Here is a 20,705-nt window from a genome sequence, read left to right on the forward strand (position 1 = left end):
TGTAAAACATGTAGAGGATTACTACTCCACCTACCTCTCAGGGCTGACTGGAGAGACAACTGAGTCCATGGATGGGAAAGAGGCTCTGTAAACCACAAAGTGCAGCATGAGGTGGCAGAGGTAGCAGAGAACGCAGGGGATCGGGCGACTCTCCACCTCTCCCACCACCGCTGCCAGCTTCCCAGGCAGCCCCTTCCCCGGAGATGGAGGACACCCAGGCTCAGCTGGGAAGGGGCTGTCCTGCCTGAGCACCCACTCTGCACCAGGCCCTTTGTTGGGTGGGGACACAGAATCAGATGTGGCCCCTGTGGTGGGTCCACATCTAGTGGGTCCAACCATAACAGGTGATGACAAGGGGTGAAAGGGCCATGGCAGAGGTAGGCCTGGGGGTGGCAGAACCACAAAGAGGTGCCTTGTCCAGCCTGGTGGAGCCAGGGAAAGCCTCCTGCTGGAGGTGACCATGAGCTCTCCTTGCACCACCGTGGCCAGGCCCCCTCCACTAGATGACCATCTCCTGGCTTCCCTTAGGGCTTCCTCCACTGCCCCATTTGGAGCAGTCATGTCAGCTCTGAAGGTGCGCATTCATGGTGCCATGGCCCTGCCTGGGCCCCCTCAGTGATCTCCACTACTCTCACCACAAAATCCATAGTCCTTCCCACGGCCTCTCCATCAGGCCCCAACCCCTCATTTCCTGGCCTCACCCTGAGATTAATCACCCTCAACCCCACGGATTTCCTGCAGACTCACCAGCTCTTCCTACCTCCCGACCTCAGCACCTGGGGCCCCCCTCCCTCACTCTCCCTGGAGGGCTCCTCTCCTGCTCATCCCCTGGGCCCCAGCTTAAATGACACCTCCTCAGAAACACCTTTTCTGCCCACCCCATCTAGAGAAGGTCTTCGCTGGGCTTTCAATTTTCTGTCTCAGCCCCTAGTTGATTCCCTTCATAACTCTTACTATAATTTCCAATTATTTTATCCATTTTTCTCTCCTCTCTCCCTCCTATCCTCTCCCATTATAAATGCTTCGTTAGGGCAGAGGTCATTCTCAGCAGTCTCCTCCAAGCCTAGCCACAGCAGGCACTCAATAATTTTTTTTGAAAAAAATTATTATTATTATTATTATTGGATGAATGAATGAATGAATGAATGAATAAATGAACTGGATTTTAAAGACTCTAGAGCTGTGGTGTCCAATACAATAGCTACTAGTCACATGTGGCTATTCAAATGTAAATAAGTTAAAAGCAAAATAAATGTAAAATCCAGTTCCTCAGTTGCACAAGTCACATTTCCAGTGCTCCGAATCTACACGTGGTTAGTGGCTACTGTCTGGGACAGCACAGATATAGAACATTTCCGTCACTTCAGAAAGTTCTGTTGGACTGTGCTGCTCTGGACGACCTTAAAGGCAGAGAAAGTGGAGCAGAGGGAACAGCGTGTACCGAAACCTACAGGTGCAAGAGAGCATGGTGGCATCATGTTCTAGATCTCCATCCTTGCACAGCCCTGTTCACTGTGACAAAGCTTGGCTTAAGGCAAGGAAGAATGTCAGAACTTGGAGAGTCCTAGGAGACAGCTGGTCCCATCCATTTCTCTTAGAAGTGGAGACTGTGGCCTGAGAGAGGAAGAAACGTACCCAAGATCACAAAGAAAGTCACATGAATGGGGTCAGAACCCAGGCCTCCTGACTCCCATGGCCTTAGGAGTCGGTTTCCCCCCACCAGGCTCATGGACACCTCGTCCCTCCTTCCCGGCCCCTCTCCCCACCCGCAGCCAGGCCACTGAGCCTGGAGAGCCCCCGCCCCAGGAGCATCTCATCCTCAGCACTCAAACTGGCCGCTTTTATTTACTCTTTAAAGTATCACAACCTCCCTCCCAGCATCTGACCCCTAGAAATTTTAGACATCCCAAGGAGAATAGCTGCTTATAACCATTTGCTAATTACACGTATGGATGTCAATTAATTCATTTAACTAATTAGCCACTCGATGAGCACCATGCACCAAAGAACTGTAAAAGACAGGCATATGGTGAGGAGGAGGGCATTGGGTGCTCACGCAGCATGCAGGGACGGAGGAGGGAGGGCACAGTGTTTGCAGCTCCTCCCCACCCCTAGATGAGTGGAGGGAGGTGGCTTCATGGCTGGGGAAATGGAGCCACTGCTGCTGCTGCCATAAAGCATCATTACAGCTTTCCACTAAGAGGAGTGCTGGAAAAAAAACACACACATGAGCACCATGTGTGCAGACAAGCACACACATTTCTGTTCATACACACACTCACGTGCTCACAGACCAGTATGCACATACCCATAAGCACAGTGCACACCACATGCACACACATGGACACATTGGGTCATGTGGAATCAATGCACAATTTCTTCATCAAGTCCTACCTTCAAGTGGAGGCTGGAGGAAGGGAATCCTCTTTTATTGCACCCGACTTTGTGCCAAGCACTGTGCTCAGCCCTTCCACATACGTCATTTCATTTAATCTTCATATAACCCCGCAAAGAATGAGTTCTCTCCATGTCACAGTTGAGGCAACTGAGGCTCAGAGAAGCCAAGACACTCACCCAAGGCCACACAGCTGATAAGTGGCAGAGGTGGAGCTAATCCCCACACCTCTGTGACCACCTGCTGAGGAGGGCAGGTGAAGGGAGAGGGGGAGTTTTATCTGCTTGCAGTTGATGGGATTTTGGGAAGATAACCCCTTCTGGAGGGTACTAACTGCTTGGAGAGTGAGAAGAACCTTTGTGAGAAGACGAGAAGAAAAATTGAACACTGATGGGAAAGAGGTTTGCTGGGAGGAGAGGAAGACACACACTTGGGGCTATTTCACAATATCATTCTCACCAGGAAAGGAACCTCCTGGTCAGCCTCAGCTCATCCCATCAGTCCACTCTGATGCCACCTCTGTGCCAGACCTGGCACCCAGGACACAGGGCAAAGATCTGACCTCACAGCCAGGTGAGGCGGACAGAGGGACGTAGGCTGTCACCAGAAGAGCAAGCACTTGACTTAGCTGTCTGGATTGAGGGCCCAAGCTCTCCCCACCTTCTTCCTGCCTTCAAGGGGCTGGGCTCCGAAGCCTAAGATGAACCCCTTGAGCTCCCTGAAAAGGACTCTAGCCTCCTCCTTCAGGCCTTCTCCCTGGGGTCCTGCCCTGGCCTTTCATAGCTTTCCTCATCCCCGTAATGACTGCAGGGGGTGACCTACCCAACAAAATGGGAATGAAAGTTTCTCCAGTTTTAGGGGAAAAAAAGAAAATTCTCCAACCCCCTCTTCCCTCTCCTTTACTGCTCCTTATGTCCACTCACCAAAGTGACACAGGGGACCACAGTTAGGGGATTTATTTATTCATCTATTCAACCAACACTCCAGAGAATTCCTCTGGTCTAGGACTGGATGGTCTCAAACACTCTTTTAAGCCAAAACCAGCCAAACAAATACTTGCAGCTCAACCCCCAGCCGGCATCAACAGAACACTCAGTACTTCTATCAGTTAAAAATCTTTCTGTGGCGAGTAACAGAAGATCCAACACAAAGTTTCAGCAAAGAATATATTGCCTCACATACAAGGAGTACGTGGCAGCTTCAGGAAAAGCTTGATTCAGGGGTTCAAGCAATGTCATTAGGACCAGCCTCTCTCTGTCTCTTGTTCTTACCATCTCCTATGTGTTGGCTTCATTCTAAGGCTGCATTTGGTGATGAGCGTCTCTTCTCCGATTCAAGTCCACCAGGAAAGAGGAGCTTTTCCAAGAGCTCCTACAGAAGCCCTGGGATTCACTGTGATTGGATGTGCTCAGGAACGTGTCACCTCTGAACCAGTCCCCACAGCCAGGGGGATGCTATGCTCAGATTGGCTGGATCCAGGCATAGAGCTCCAGCCAAAATTCAGAGTAGGGGCAGGTGGAGCCCCAAATTTTGTCAGAAGAAGGGGGAATGGACAGAGGACTAGGAGGCAACCTACCAATACCCACTACAATGTTCTTCTAAACGTTCAAGGTCAGAAGGATAGGGAGGATCAGCCCTGTTGTGGAGCTAAGGTAACTGAGGCTGAGAAAGGAGATAAGCCTAATACAGATGCTACAGTGGATAAGGGATTGGACCAGGATTTGAACCAATTCCTCTTCACTTCCTCCTTGAGCCTTCCCCCCACATCAAGCACTCAGCAGCACTCTCCGGGCATCCGATCTAGAATGAACCGCCTTCCTCAGTTCTGCTGTCCGCCCATCAGAAGTCTGGACCAGCAGGGCCTCCTGACTTCCTGGGAAGGGCCTCCAAGGCTGGGGACTTGGTGAGAGCCAGGCTGCCCCATCCACATAGGCATGGGCCCCACCCACACCCTCTGTGCTTGCTCCAGGACAAGCCCACATCCTGCAACGCAACTCTCCCCAGGCTTCTCTCTGCCCAGGTGTGGTGGGGACAGGCCAGGAGGGCCCAGGAGCAGCCCCAGCCAACGACTAGTGGAAGCTGGAGGATAAACGCAGCTTCCTGGCCCCGTGGTGCCGTGACAAGGTGGGGCCTACTCCACCCAGCTGCCCATAGTAGTGACTGTTCTGATAATCCGCCTTTCCTGGCTGCCTTCCCTGTCCTGTCTCACTCCCCTGATCCTCTCCCTGCTTCCTGGGTTCATCTCTCAAACAGCCTTGCACTTGAACCCTTGTCTCAGGATCTGCTTATGGAAAAATACAACTAAAGATGCCCCCCATTCTTCTGTAAAATTAGGGTACAGGGAGCCTGAGTCAGGGGTTCAGCCAGATTGACAATGCTTTTTCAAATGCTTTTCTTTTCTGTCTGGCTTTCACCCCTCTCCCCCTCCTAAAATCCAGGCCTCTCCCCTCCCCGCACCCTGCCCTCCCTACCAAGTCCCAGATGTCCCCCAGCCTCTTTTAAGTCTTGTGAATTCCCCAGCCCCTGGCATCTTCTCAGTCAAAGGCATTCTCTTCTCTGCCAGGTTCTGTGCTGAGAGGAGGTGGAAACTAGATTCCTTGGTGAGGGAGGGCAGGAGGGGAGTCATGGAAATAGAGTTCACTCCCTCCTTGTGCATCTAAAAAATCAGACACATTCCACACCTCAAAAATGAGTTTCCTGTCGAAAACCCTCGTCGTGTCTACATATGCCTTCTGATAATGTAACTTTTGCCTAATTATGCTCACTGTAGAAAACTTTACAAAACCCTCTTACATTAACCCCGCACCAGGGGGTGCCATGTTTAAGGGCTCCAGACTGGTTCCTCCCCAAGCTTCCTGATGGGGTGGGAGAGCTCTGTCTTTCTGTCTCCCTTTGTCTGCCTCCCCACCCTCTCCCTCTCAAGGACTGTCTTCCCATCTTCCTTCCTCTGGAGTATCTGGAGATAAGAGGTATCAGCTATCAGATGCTGTGGAACAAATCACACCAAAACTTAGTGACACAACACAATAATTTTTTATGGTCACAAGTTCTGTGGGCCAAGATTTCGGGAAGCTCCTTTGGGTCTTCGATGCAGCCGCAGTCACCTGAAGGCTTGACCAGGCCCAAGGAAGGTGACCCACTCCCATGACTGGCTAGTTGTTGCTGGCTGTTGGCCGAGGGCCTCAGCTCCGCCCCACGTGGGCTTCTCCACAGGCTGCTCGAGTGTGCTGACAGCCCAGCCGACCGGCAGCTGGCTTCCCCAGAGCAGGAGAGCCAGGAACCCCACACAGAAGCTCCAATGCCTGTTGTGATTCAGTCTTGGGAGCCACATCGTCATTGTCATCTTATACTGTCAGCCATACAGGGCCTCCCTGATTCAGTGCTGGAGGGAACCGCACAGGCGGTGTGGGTCATCGGGCCATCTTGGAGACTGACTACCATAGGAAGTTAACTGGAGCCCTGTCCACTTCGAGGCAGTCCATGATGCCTGCTCCCTCAGTTCTGGTCCTGCCCCGACACACCCCTCCCCCCCACCTCCACTACCACAGTCCACCCTAACTTGATGAGATTGGTATTTAGTAATGTGTACCAAGAATTCAGGGAACAGGAAGTTCCCAGAATGTGATCCCCAGAATCCGTGAGCAGGATACAGGATCGCTTTATGTGACTTAGTTATGAGATAATTTGATGTACAGCATTAGATAATGGGCTGTCCCCTAACTCCAAAGACAGTGCATTAAAGCAGTGATTCTGCCCCAGGACAACCCAGCTCTCAGACATCAGGCTCCCTACAGTCTTACCAATCAAATGGGTCACTGACCCCACCCCTTCCTCCCCCTGTGAAACAAGCCAGAGGAGTGGAGAGGGAGGCCAGAAGAGTGTTCATTCCAACACATCTTCAGCTTCGGCCATGAGGGGAAGTGCAGACAGGAGGAGACACTCCTGCAGCCCACACCCACACACCTGGGCCTTGTTTTCCTCCACCCCTCTGCCTGGCTGTCCATGCACAACCGCAATTCCTGTTGCCTTTTCAAGCACTTTAGCCCTTCCTCCTCTCCCCTCCACCTGCCCCCCATCACCACCCAGGCCTCAAGCTAGCATCTGTAAATACGCAGACAAGGGCCTTCTAGTCCAGCTTCTGCTTTTGGCAACACAGTGAATCAGCAGAAGCTGGAAGACTTTACAGTTTGTTCCCGAGCTTACTAAATGAAAGAGCGGCAGGTTACCCTAGGAACCAGCCCTGGCAGGGAGGCAGGGAGGGGTAGCAATTTCCAGGTTGATAGGGAAGGGGTAGGAATTTTCTATTCCTTAAGGTTGACCATATCTGGAAGGAATAGCATCAAAACTATTTTTAAGCCACAGAGGTTTCTTGGGACGTCACCGGGATAGCACATGGAACGGGAGGAATCTTGGCAGGAACCTGGATGGTGGCTCCAGGGGCCTTGGAAACCTGAACATAAACCAAACTTTTAACAATGATTATGTCTAAGGAATGGGATCATGGAAGACATGCTTCCTCCACATGGCTTTCTTTCTCAACAGTTATATATAATCAAATATATAATCAACAATAATAAAGTTCCCATTTAGAAAGAAAAAAGAGGTTTGAAGCAAGGAGGGGGATGCCTGGAGCCCCACAACCTCTGTCCCCTCGTGGCTCCCACCGCAGAGCCCTGGGGCACCTCCACTGGCTAATTACTCAAGATCTTCCAGTGCAAAACTACTGTCAAACATGAGACCTGTCCAGAGTCTGGACCCAGCCTCACCTGCCCTGACCTGGCCCAGGACAGCAGCCAGCACCTCAGGGCCCACGAGCACCCCACGTGTAGAGACCTGGGCCCCCACTGCTGATCTGCTGCCTGCTGACGAATGGTCCTGCCTTCCCCACGAGCCGTGACTCCCGGGCCCATCCATCAGCTACCCAGCCGGTGCAATCGGAGTTTAATGATGTCATGACAGGAGTGATTACAATTGTTAATTACCTTCCAGCCATCAGCAGCTTCTGCAAGCCCTCAGCCATGTGGCAGCTGCCACAGCCACCCTGTGCCTGCACATACTTCTCCTGGTCTCATCAACCGCTCCCAAAGGCCCTGGGATAAGGGGATGGGCATTTCAGTGAGGAATTTCAAGGGACCGGCGTGTCCCCCAGACCCTGGCACTCTGAAGGCCTGAGTGTTTGCCTTCCGGGTTGAATTTGTAGAACCCATGCTGTCGGAGTCTCAAAGGAAAACACTGACCACATCACTATCTCCTCACAGTCAACGGCTCTTCACTGCCACAGCATGAAGTCTAAACCCCTTAGCTTGGCGTTTGAAATGCTCCACGAAGGCAGGTTCCTGCCTTCCTCTAGTTCCATCTCCCATTACTCACTTCCACACACCCCACTGACGGAGCTGCCAGCCACTCCTCATGCTCTCCCAGCCCCGTGCCTGGGCCCGCGCTGGCCCTTCGCCCTGGAAAGCCCTTCACCCATAACTCCACACATTCAATTCCTACCTGTTCCTCCAGGCCTGCCTCATGCTAACTCCGCAGAATATGGCCCAGATCTTCCCTCTCGCCCCCATGCCCCAACCCCAAGTAATTTTGGCCTCCTGGGATCTCCCAAAGCACTTCACCTGAGCCTCCTTCCTCACACATCAATTCCCGGGTCTAAGTAAGGTATGAGTCCATGACCTGGCTCTCCCACAGCAGCAAGCTCCTGACAGCAGGGCCTCAGCACCCAGCACAGGGCCCGGTGTGGAATAAGGGCCCAGAGTCAGTGGCTGAGTCTTAGAGCTGCCCAGGAGGGGAGAAGTAAAAATGGCCCAGAGAAGGAGGCAGCGTGCACCACTGCCTCCTCCTCAGGAGTGCTGTGCCCGCGTCCAGGCCCGCCCCACCTTACCCAGGAGTGATGGCCCCCTCACCGGTCTCCCTGCAGCCCACCCCCACCCTCCAGCAGCCAAAGCAAGCATTCAGCTGTGAATCAGATTCTGCTACTCCTTGGTTTAAAACCCTCATCCCTTCGAGGTTAAGTCCTTTGGTTTAACGTTCCAGGATTTTCATGACCACAGCAGGTACTTTTAGTGCTGCCTGCACAGCTCACCACCACCCCTCTCCTCTGAAGACACCTTCACACACAGGTCAAGGCCAAGCCAGCTGTGTTTGTACCTCACACCCTCTCCCCGTCACAGGTGACAGGGCCTGGATGGGCCCACTTGGTCCAAGCTCAGCCAATTAGATTCTCTCTCCTCCCCCGGGAACTGAGTGGGGTGTAAGTGCCCTGGGGCGATGCGGTGGTTGTCCTGCACCTGGAGCCCGGAGAGGACAGATGAAAGGGAGGGGCACAAGGAAGGGAAAGAAGAGGGGCTCAGAGACACAGAAAGATTCCGGGCGCCTCTGTAGGCTGCGCCTGCCCCTCCCCCAGACCCAGCTGCACTGGGTTCCAGGAGAGGCTCCCATCTCCTTAAACATGGTCCTTTTCTTCTTACTCTGGTTTCTGTTAAATGTGTAAAAGATGGAGGAAAGTTTGCTCATCCAAACATGTATGGTTTGGAACAAACATCAGATGTGTTTGGAAGAAATACTCTGAAAAGCCATTTGGGGAGCAGCAGGCATGTGAAGGTGCAGGTTCCAAGGGCTTGTCTGTGTTTCATGGGTTGTTGGGGAGGCTGCCTGCTGAGTGGCAGACGACAGCACCATGCTGCTTCTAGAAGCAGTCTGCGGTCGGGGTTCCAGAGAACCAACCACCTCCATTTGAAGCCCAGCCCTGCCACTCGCTGGTGATGTAAGACTGGACCTGTTATCTCTGGCTTCAGTTGCTGCATCTGTAAAACGGGCATGCAGATAATAATGGTGTCTACCTCAAGGGGGTATTGTGAGGGTTAAGTAAGTTAATATGTGGAAAGCACATGGTAGGGCGTGTTAAGGGCAAACACCAAGTATTAGCAACAGTGGGGAAAGTGGATGCTATTGCTGTAAAGGGCCTGGAGTCCTGAGGTAAACTCAGGTGTGCAAATTTAAGCCAGGATCTGGGGCATAAGTGAGCTTGAGAAGAAAGGAACTTAAAGTGGATTACTCACCACTGCATTCCCGGGGGGTCTCCAGGGCACATGGCAGCCCAAGTCCCTGCTCTCACAGAGCTTCCATTCTAGAAGAGGACAGGTACTCAACCAGGTCCCTGCAGATGACGATTACAAAGACAGCCGAAACCAGGAAGGTGACAGGGGGTGGCTGGAGGGCTTCTCTGGATTCGGCAGTGACTGAGGAAGAACTAACCGCTCGAGGCACCAGCCATGTGGCGGGAAGCTGTCAAGGAGGGAACAGCATGTACCAAGGCTGGAGAAGGTGAGTGATGCCAGCAAGGCGGGGAGCCATCTGTGAGAGGGCAGGACAGGGCAGACCACTGGGCAGGCAGCAGAGCGGGGCCACAGGAGAACAGAACATCTAACATGGACTCTGTAAGGTTCTTTGCTATAAAGCATGAACAGAAATGGCCTCATCTCTGCCTTAACCTTCAGTCCATCCCCCTTGCCCATTAATGCTTTGGGGTGGTTTGGCTCTCTTGGGGGAAATCAAGAAAGTTCTGAATTCAGCAAGAAACAAAAACCAAGACAAGAGGTGCAGGTACCCAGTGGGGCTGGCCCCTCTAAGGCTCTTCCTCCAAACTTAGCCCTTCCTAAAAAAAGGTCCACAAAATCCCATCATATTCACCCAGAGCCCAAGGCTGGTTAACCTGCCTCAAAAGAGAAGCTGAGAGGAACTCACCTTTGTCCTGTCTTCAGCTGGTCTGCTCCCTCAGTGACCTCTAGTGAGGAGAGGCAGGAGCACTGGTTTGGGAGTCCAGCAGACTAGGTGTCAAGTCTTTGCTCTGCCACTTGTGTGCTGGATGCTGGGGCCACTCTCTCAACTGCCCTACTCTGTAAATGGGGGTAACAGTTCTTGGAGAAGAGGAGTGAGCCTTGCACAGCATGCCAGAAGGTATCAATCTCAACACATCCACGCTAGTCACCCCATCTTCCCTCTCAGGGGACAGGGTCAGTGGGACAGCATCTTCTCCAATGTGAAGAGCAGTGATAGCTACCCTTTGATGAGTGCTTTCTGCATGCCAGGCACATACTAAACAAACAAACAAAAAACAGCAATAAAGATTAAAGACAGCAACAACAAAGAATGAGTGCTGAGTGGAACTGTTTTACTACTGAGCAGGTCCCCCAGTCTGGCACAGAGTCCAGGCTCCGGGGGATTGCAAGTTTGGTGAGGAATTTAAAGGAATTGGGTTTTTTTAAAGCCAAAAAACCAAGCACTGCCTGCCCCATGTGAGGAAAGCAAAGGCTCTGAGCTGCCAGTGGTACCGGCTCAGCAGCAGGCACGTCCTGAGCATGGGGGCCCACCTCAGGACTGTGGCATCTGCTGCTCACGCAACATGCCAGGTTGGAGGTAGGTGCCCCAGAAGGTCTGCCCTGGTTAGCAGGCCAGGTGGTCACCGCAGGGTTTATCGCCCTCTGTCACCACTCTTCATGCGTTACCACCACAAAATACGGCTTCTTATCCCCATTTTAAAAAGGGAAACTGAGGCCCAGAGAGATCAGGGATTCCCCCCTTAGATTACAGGGTTAGCAGGTGGCTGGGCTGGGTTTTGAACTTAGATCTGTCTGGCTGCAAAGGACAAAACTGTCACATCAAGCCACAGAAATGCCAGCTCTGCAGAGTAACAAGCAGACAGTAGAAAAGCTAAGCTCAGAATCCTCAGCAGTTTGAGGAAGGGGCCAGCCAGGGAGGAACCAGGCCAGAATGTTGGGGCCAGGGTTCCCCCTCAGGCCCCTGGTGTTGCTGGGAAGCTGGGCCAGGCCCAGGGAGAAACATGGGACTGCTCCCAGGCGGCACCAGCCTCCCGCCTTCCCTCAGCACGCCCCCCACCGGAGGGTGATTTTTCAACCCAGACTATCCAACCTCACCCCTCCCTGGGCGGCCAGACGCGGGGGTGGGGGGGAGGGAGAGGGGGCCCCCACAGCCCACCCGCCAGCCCTGACTCCCTCCTGGAGCGGCGGAAGCCCGCAGCCGCTCTGCAGACACCCCCTGGTGGAAACAGCTCATTACGGGATGGGGAAAATGTGCTAGAACATTAGCTTAATAAATCAAGCGCTCCTGGAGCCCCGCAGCCAGCCGCAGTCGCCGGCGAGGCGGGGCCGCGGCGCCCACCCTCGCTGGGTCTGAGGGGACGGGGCGGGGTGGGGGCAGAACGCCCGCGGGGCTGACTGCCACCCAACTCGGCGGCCACCTCCCCCAGTGGAGCCGAGTAGCCTGCGTGTACAGAGGGCTTGGGAGCTCAGGCTGCCTAGGGTTGGAATCCCAGTGCTGCCATTTGCTAGCCTGCAACTCAGAACCAGGCTGGGGGCATCCTGGAGCCTCAGTGTCTTCATCTCTGCAGTGAGGCCATAACAGGCCCTATTCATGGAGGGCCTCTAAGAGCTGGTGCCCTCTGTAACTCACCACGGCCCGGTGAGATCCCTGAGGCCACTCCACTTTTCAGAATGGTGAGATTTAGAGTATGTGGCTGGGTTATTTCCAGTCCTGCCAACCCCCTGCCCAAGGTCACTACCAACCCCTAGTGTCCACCTCTGCCCATAGATGGTACTCTATGTGAAGAGACACCTGCCAGGTGGCCAGGTTCTGCACGGTAACTCACCTCCTGGGTGCCCAGCAGGCTGGCCACCCTACCAACCTATGCCACCCTGTCCCAGACAAGGAAACCCCAACCTATGGGAAAGGGTCTGCCAAAGACCGGGCACCCCAGGTTTCCCGCAGCCTCCCACGCCTGTCCCTGCTACACACCAAGTCCTTCCCAGTGTCTGTTTCCTGTGTTCCTGGGGCAGTGCAAGGGCTGGCCCCACGTGCCTTCCCTTCTAGGCCTGCCTCAGATGTTAACCCACCTAGGTCCTGCAGAGAAGCCCTCCCCTCCCTGGGCCTGGTTTCCTCCTCTGTGCAGGATTTAGCCTAGAGGCTCCTAAGAAGGATCCTGCTTGCCACGCCCACTAGTCTAGTCAGGGAAGGGGATGCAACACCAGAGCTTCTAAGCAGGGAAAACCACTGTCTAGAGAGCTAATTCCTCCTGCTCTCTAGGGGGTGGAGAGAGGGCTAGAGAAAAAAAAAAAATTCAATTACTAGACCATCTATTTGTCAACTCCTCCCTCCCCATTGACTTAATTTTCTCCAGCCAGACCCAGAGTCAGAGGAGGCAGGAGTGAGCTTGGAGACCCAGCGAGGGAGGGAGAAAAGAGAACTGGAACAGGGAGAGGGATGAGGACCCCTAAAACGGACACAGGGATGGGCCTATTGTATGCACATGAAGCCAGAAAGCCTCTTTTGGGCCCAGAACAAACAGGCAGCACCAGAGATGAGGAACAGATATTCCTCTGTGTCTAGCCTTTCCCAGGGACTCAGAGCAGCATCACTTCCTCCAGGAAGCCTTCCCAGTTCTCCCAATCTGGGTTAGGAGCCTCCTCTGGGCCCCCACAACCCCTTTGGTTCTCCCAACATCATGCTGATATGGTCTGTTAACTTTCATTCATTTAGACAACAAATATCTGTGGAGCTTAGTACATTCCAGGCTAACAGCTGAGAATAGAGCTGAAAACAAAAACTACAGTCTACCAGGAAAGATTAATAATAAAATAAGTAGAAACCATTTGGATTATCTACTGTTGCACAACCAATCATATCAAACCTTCCTGGCTTAAAATAACAGCAGTCATTTTCTTCCATCTCATGATTTCTGTGGGCAAGGAATTTGGAAAGGGTACAGCTGGGCTTTTCTGGCTCCGGCTCCCCCACGTGCTGTAGTCAGACTGCAGCTGAAGATGGAACAGCATTGGTGCTGAGCAGCAGGGAGACAGCTGAGCACCCTCCCTTCTCTTAGTCTCCCAACTTCTCTAAATGATCTCTCCATGTAGAGAGTCTGGGCTTCCTCACAGCATGGCCGTTTTAGGGTAGTCATGGCAGCTGCACCACCATGAGCTCTCCAAAAGAACAAAACGGGACATGCTTGGCATCTTTGTGACCTAGCCTTAGTCATAAAAATAATGTCACTTCCACCACATTCTGTCGGTCAAGGCAGTCATCAAGGTCCACCTAGATTCAAAGAAAGGACACATGGACCTCCATCTCTTCATTTGATAGGAGGAGGTTCAAGTCACACTAAAAGAGGAGCATATGAGGTGGGAGATATTATTGGCATCATTTCTGGAAAATATAATCTGCTGCAAAACCCACTTAGATTTGAGTAAGATCGCCTCACGCCCTCCACCACCCTTGGAAGTTAAGTCCTCCACATTTCACATTTCTGCAAATTCCCCAAGGGCTGACTTACCGTTCCATGATCATCCCTGATCCCAAATCCCTGCTTTAACTGTATTTGTTCATTTTTGGACTATCTCCCCTGCCTGTGGGTGCTGATTTTTGTCATAAGCCATGAGACTTCAACAGAAACTCAACCCCTGCCTCCCTTTCCACAAAACACTCACCTGAGGCAGATGAAGACGTGGTGGGCTTTGCTGAGGATTTAAGGAGACCAAGGAGTAGCTCTAGTGACTTGAAATTGAATATTAGACATCCCTGCTCATAACTGAGATTTATCCTTGGGCCTCTTCACTCTACATACTTCACCCTATCTCTCCTCTCCCCTCTTTGACCCTCCTCCCTTTCTTACCCCTTCCTCACAACTCCACCCCCCACCCAAATGTTTACTAGGTAAGCTAAGCAGTTCTCAGAACCCCTTGCCCTAAACCTGGCCCCAGTCATCCTTTTGGAGGCTCAAACAAAGGGCCTTCCAAGTTCAGAACTGCCTTCCCTAGAAGGTAGGTGCGCATTCCTTGATGCGGTGATGGATCTTTCCTCCATTACCCAAGCCAGGACCATCAAGTGGGACAGGGGCTCTAATGGGGAAGGGCTTTACGTGGACCATCTCACTGAATCTCTGGGATAGCTCTGTTCTGCCTGGTCTGCCTCCCTCACCGCTCCTTAGGAGCAAGAGAAGCCTGAGTCGTCTGGATCCTTCGAGCCCATGCAGGGTAAGTACTCAGGAAAGACTTATGAAATGACAGCAATTCAGTGTCAATGACACCAGGGATCGAAGTTTGCCAGACCTCAGGCCCTTCAAGCCGACCTGACTTCCCCATCCCCAAAGGACAGACCTGCTCTGAGGCAGTTGCTGTGGGCTGTCCTCAGTGCAGATTGTGGAGCACCGGACAGGAAGACCGACCGGGAAACCCAGCAGAAAAATGTGCCAAGGACATCAGCCGTTCCCAGAAGGAGAAGCCCAGATGGCTGACAAGTGCATGAAGAGCTGTTTATACTCACTAACAATCCGAGAAGCACAAATTAAAATGTTGGCACCTTATTTTCAACATACTGGCAAAAATTAGAAGGGTGGGTAATACCAAGTGCTGGTGGGCATGCGGGAGGTAGGGGCTCTCACACAGTGCTGGTGGGTGCAAAGTGGTTCAGTCACCCTAGAAAGCAACCTAACAATAATTAGTCAAATTAAGCAGGTGTGTGTCCCATAAGGTAGCAGTTGCACCCCTGGTGCATCCCCGGACATGCCAGGGAAATCCTCATACAGTCCACAGGGGGACATGTCCATGATGTGTACAAGGGTGTTTTGTCGAGGAATTATTTGTAAGAGGCAATGTATCACCGGGGCAATGAATGAGTAAAACGTGGTGTGGATGAGCCCTTGGGAACCTGTAGAGTAATAGGGAGCAATAAAGAGATCTTCAAACAAGTCGTGTTGAGTAGGGGGTAAAAAATGAAAGATACAGAATGAGACCTCTAGCACCCAAAACAGCTTTGCAAATTTTACAAAGATACGTGCACATTCAGGGTCATATATGGAATTCACTAGAGTGGGTGTTCACAGAAAGAGGAGACTGGGAGAGGGGACTGAGACTGGGGGCTGGTGAGAAGAAAAGGAAAACCCAACACATGTTCCATATTAACTGCAAGCTAGGCATAGTATTCAGAGCTGTGTATGTATCACCTTATTTCATCTTTGGAATATTCTATGAGGTGGGTACTATTTACAGCACTGTTTTTTTCAGATGGGAAAACTGAAGCTTAGAGAGGTCGTTACGTTGTCCAAGGTCACACTGCTGTGGAAGTGAGAAGAAGGGCCAGGTTTTGGTCCCAGGCCTTGGCCGTGGTGTTCACCTCCTCCCTGCCCTGCCTGCCTTCACCCCAGTCCCAGCTCTGCTGAACTCTGGATTCAGCTCCATGAGCCCGGCCTTGCAGTACCCTCGGTGCTGTGGTCTTGGGGTATGCACTAGATGCTGGCATTCAAACCCCAGCTTCTTCTTTAGACTCTGCCCTTCTTCTGTGTGTCTCCATGCCCTAGGACTCCCCCTTCCTTCCCGCCAGCTCTGGCCCACCCAAATCCAAATTCACATGAGCCAGCAACCAACAGGCCTTACCCCCCTCCGCCAAGAATGGATTCTACCAAGGAAGCTCAGGTCAGTACTCTCTAGCCGATGGCTCCCACTGCCTGCACACTAAGTCCAGCTCTACCCAGGTGTTCGAAGCCCTCTCCGGTCGGACCCAGCTCATCAGGTAGCCTCATCCGCCATTACTCCCCTACATACTTCTGATGCTGGTATCACATCAGGCCAAGCTTCCGGCCTTGATGCGCCGTGGCCTTTCACACCCACCTTGAATGCCTTTGCTCAGCCCTTCTCTGCCAGTGGGACCCCCGCATCCTGTAGGAACCACCTTGTCCTGGGAAGTCTTCCTGGGGTTTCCCGATGGCTCGGTGGACTAGAACGATGTCGGACCAACAAGGGCTTAGAGACAGACCACATGGCCCTGCCACTCACCAACTGTATCTTCCCCTTTTTTCTCTTTGTGATAATAAAAAACCAAACAAAAAAACAAAGAAAAAAATTTCTTAGGGTCTTTTCAGACATAAGAAATATATGCTCTGGTAGTTTTCTTGTCTGGTTTTTTTTTATTTTTAATAATTGATGTATAATTTACAAGTACAGATCTTAACTTCAAAAAATTCATTGAGTTTTGACAAATACCTTCATCATTTTGATAGTCATTTCCCCTCTCTGAGTCAGTTTCCCCATCTACAAAATGGGGTAATGTCCACCTTATAGGGTTGCTGTAAGAGGGAACAGTAATGTGACACATGGCTAGCACAGAGCCTGGCACCTGGCAGGCAGACAGGAAATGTCTGTTACTACTGTTCTTCATGAGCAGTTTGTACACAGTCTTCAGCCATAAGAACTTAAATGAGCATCTACTCCATGCTCCGGGTATATATGACCTGGAGACCCCAGGGAAAATCAGAGATGGAGGCTGCTAGCTCCTATGGATTATTATACTATACTGGGATGGGTGCTGTGATAAAAGGAAGCACAAGGGACAATGGGGATTGAAAGGAGGAACCCAGTTCAGCTTTGGGGATCAAAGAGGGCTTCCTAGAGGGAATAATTAATGCCTGAGCAGCATCTTGAAAAAGCTAACAGTTCATCGAAGAAAGGGCGAGAGGCCTGGGTGCTAGGGAATAGGGTTCCAGGCAGAGCAATCAGGATGGGTACTGACCTGATGGCTGGAGGGAACACGGTGTATTTGGGGAACTACAAATACCTCAATTGGCTGCAGGATGGGAGTGTGAAGCCCTCAGCTGAGATGAGATGGAGAGGCCAGCAGGGCAGACCACAGCAGCCTTGAATGCCACACAAAGGAGAGGGCTTGCCCCTGAGGGCACCCAAGAGCCAATGAAGAGGTTTAGAGCAGGGATTGACAGGACCACCAGGTGTGTATTTTAGAAAGTTCTCACTGTGCCTTCTTCATTCTGCCTCGACCCAGTGTATTCTTTATCTACCTCAGTCTGCAAGCTCCTTGAAGCCAAGAACCATATCTCATTCTTCTTTAGATCCTTTCTAGAATGAGGCAGAGAATAAGAAGGTAGACTGGGTAAATAGTCATTTCTGCATTCTCAGGGCCTGGGTGCAAGATGGAGGGTGTTCCCAACATGCAGTCCAGCCTAGGGCTCAGAACCCTCTCGTGGCTCCCCAGGGACTGTACACAGACATCACAGCCCCTTAGGCCAGCACCCAAGGACCACCTTGATCTGGTTCCCTCTCCAGCTACATCTCTCCCCACCTCCTCTCCTCTTACATTTCAGCTATAGCATCTACTATTTCATTAAGGGTCACGCTCTCTCCCGACTTGTGCCTGCCCATGCCGTTGCCTATTCATGTCAGTCCCTCTCCCTGGCCTGTTTTCCCCATTTACCTTTGTGTATCTGGACAATTCCTACTTCTCCCTTGGGACTCAAGCATCACTTCCTTCAGGGAGCCTTCCCTGATTTCCCCCCATTCTCTTAAGACCCCATTCTGCCAGCAGTCATTATAGGCCCACGCTTCCATGTGCTTTCTGCAGAGAAGGGTGGCCTTGTTCACCTCAGTAACCCCAAAGCCTGGCAGGACCTGAGAGTGACAGCCTGTGCGAGCCCAGGGAGCATGGCAAGCTCCAGAAGTCACATGCAATATCACTAGGACACAAAACATGTGTCAGAGAGGCTCAAAATGAGACTGGTGAGTTAGGAAGACCCAGATCCCAGAGGGTCTCACCAGCCTGGGGTTGATCCTCAGGGCCGTGGATGGCAGGGCATGGACTGAAGCAGGGGAGGATGTGCTTTGTGGTTCAGAAAACTCAGCTTGGAGGGGCCAATTTAGAGCCCTCTGGAGACCAGCAGGCTGGCGGATTAGGGTGGTGTCTCAGGGATGAAGAGAAGGGAACGACTGGAGAGATATTTAAGGAGAGAAAGGACCAGACTTGGTCCCTGGTTGTTCGTGGGCGGTAAGGGAGAGGGAGGAGTCAAAATGACTCCCAGTGCAGCTCCCCTCATCTCTAGGGAGAGAGGAATGAGGCTAGCAGCCAGCTTGGGCACCAGTTACCCTGGACACGAATAACCCCCAGGGACCCTGCCCCTGATGCGCCAAGCTGCAGCCTCTGACAGTGCCCCCTACACCCCGTTTTCCCAAGGGGTTGACTGGACACTGCTGGCTCCTTGCCCACAGCTCCCTCCCGCAGTCTACTCTGCGCCTGCCAGGAGGGGAGGGGAGGGGAGGAGTGGCTGCAGAAGCCCTGGTGGGAGGGAGGAAGGGCAGGCAGAGGAAGCCAGCCCAGCCAACCCCCAACGTAGGATCAAGGGAGAGCTGGTGAAGAGAAGGTGTGACAGGCAAAAGAGGAGGAGGGGCAGTACAGCATCACCAGACACTGGAGATGCAAGATACCTTCCAGATCCTCTTGCCCCACAACCCCGCATTTTAGAGATGGGGAAACTGAGGCCCGAGACAGCAACAGTTTAGGAGCCTAGAACCCAGGTTTCAGCAGACCCACATCCTTCTGTTGGACCGCTCAACCTGGAGCACCCACCTCCACCCTGGTCTGACAGGGATGGGTCCAGAGCACCACAGCTGCCCCCTAAGTGGAGGGCTGGCCAGCAGCTGAGCCTATGCTTCATGTCTTCCAAAGTCCCCACGGTATAGAGGGCTGGACAGAAAGACAGGAGACTTCAGTTCTTACTCTGCTGTATGACTGAGCAAGACAAGACCTCTCTGATTTCTCATTTGTAAAATGCCCTATACTGCCTCTGATAAACCTCTCTATAAGGAGCCACTGAGGTCAGGGATGAGGGAAGACTCTGTAAATTCAAAAAAGCCACAGGACCCAACAGGATTAAGCGCAAACGCATGTCCCTGCACAGATCGCACCCCACTCCAGGCCTCAAATTCCCCAACTGCACGAAAGGGGGACTGATCTTAAAGGTCCAGTCCATCATTGGAAGCCTGTAGGATGCACCCACCGTCTGTTAAAGTTTTAACTTCTAAAGCAAACATACAAACCTCACCATCACATCGCCCCGCCACCCAGAACTGGCGTTTGGAAGTCCTCTTCAGGCCTGTCACCAATCACCTGGAGATCACTACCACCCTTGCCCAGGTACTACCAGCTCCGACCTCAAGGCCCCTCGCCGACACGGCTGCAAACCTCCGTCGGTGGCCCCTAGGGGGCAGTGTTGCCCCGAACTTGGGCCGCCGCCGCTCCTGCCCCCGCCCCAACGGGCGCCGGGAGAATACTTGAGTTCTGGGAATGTTTGACACCCCCGGCACACACACCGCCCCCCGCTGCCAACCCCAGCCCCGGGGGCTCCCGCGCTGCTCGCAGCCCGCCCGGTGCGGACTTGCTGCTGGCTCCCCCACCTCTCCCAGCAGAATACACTTCGCGAGGACAGGGCTTTTATTTTTGTTTTTTTCCGCAGGAGTCGGGGGCAGGTATTGGCCTCAGGCTGCTCACGCGGACTAGGATGTCTCGGCACTCAGAGATCCGAGGGAGAATCTGAGGGGCGAGGGGACTTGTTTTCCCAAGAACCTGTCATCTGCTTCCCCCGTCACACCCTTATCCCTTTGATAAGGGGTTGGCGGCATCCATCCTGCACCTCCTCCCCCAGATCCATCGCTTAGGGAATCCCCCAACCCCGCTAGGAAGCGCCCCGGGGCAGAGGGTGCAGGCTGCAAAGGTCCGATGTTCCCGACCCCACCAGTCTCGCTTTCCCCAGCTCAACACTAGGCCCAGGGACCGAGACACAGCCGGGATTTGAGGGGCTGAGCTTGGGGAGTGACTTCTGCTTATAAGTCCCTCCACCCCCAGCTGTGAGCAGCAAAGTCAGGGTCTGGAGTTAAGACAGTAAAAGGGAAGTCGAGGGAAAACCCCATTCAAGTTTGGTCCAAAGGTTTAATGGAGGTGTGTGCGTAGGGAGGGGGGAATACGAAGAATTTAAAAGCCCCGAACCCGCAAAGCAGACTTTTTAAAAAATTATAATTGAAAACATCTCGAAGTAAGGGCGGCCAGGAGCGGGCCAGCTCCCCCCCCCCGCCCCATCCCCCTCTCCTGCTCCCCGGAGTCCGATGAAGTCATGATAAGTAGGCTGCAAAAAAAAAAAAAAGTGGGGGGGGTGACTTGGAGGGGCTGGGGGCACAGGGGTCCCAGGCTGGGGCCCCGCGCGGACACAGTTTGGATACTATGGTTACACGATGCGACCCAAACAGCGAAGGCGGACAACAATAGCGGCCACCAGAGGAGGAAATTCCTTCCGGGGTGGACGGCGCGGGGGGAGGGGCGCCTGGCTGGAACGCCGAGGCGGCGGCTCGGCCAATCAGCGCGCGGCCGCCGGCGGTTTCAAGGTGCCCCGCGCCGCGCGCCCCCACCCCCCCGCGCGCTCCGCTCGGGCGCTGGAATTGCTGAGACGTTTCCCTGCACGCGCCTGGGT

Source organism: Camelus dromedarius, chromosome 14, assembly GCF_036321535.1.
Source record: "Camelus dromedarius isolate mCamDro1 chromosome 14, mCamDro1.pat, whole genome shotgun sequence".
Lineage (NCBI taxonomy): Eukaryota > Metazoa > Chordata > Mammalia > Artiodactyla > Camelidae > Camelus > Camelus dromedarius.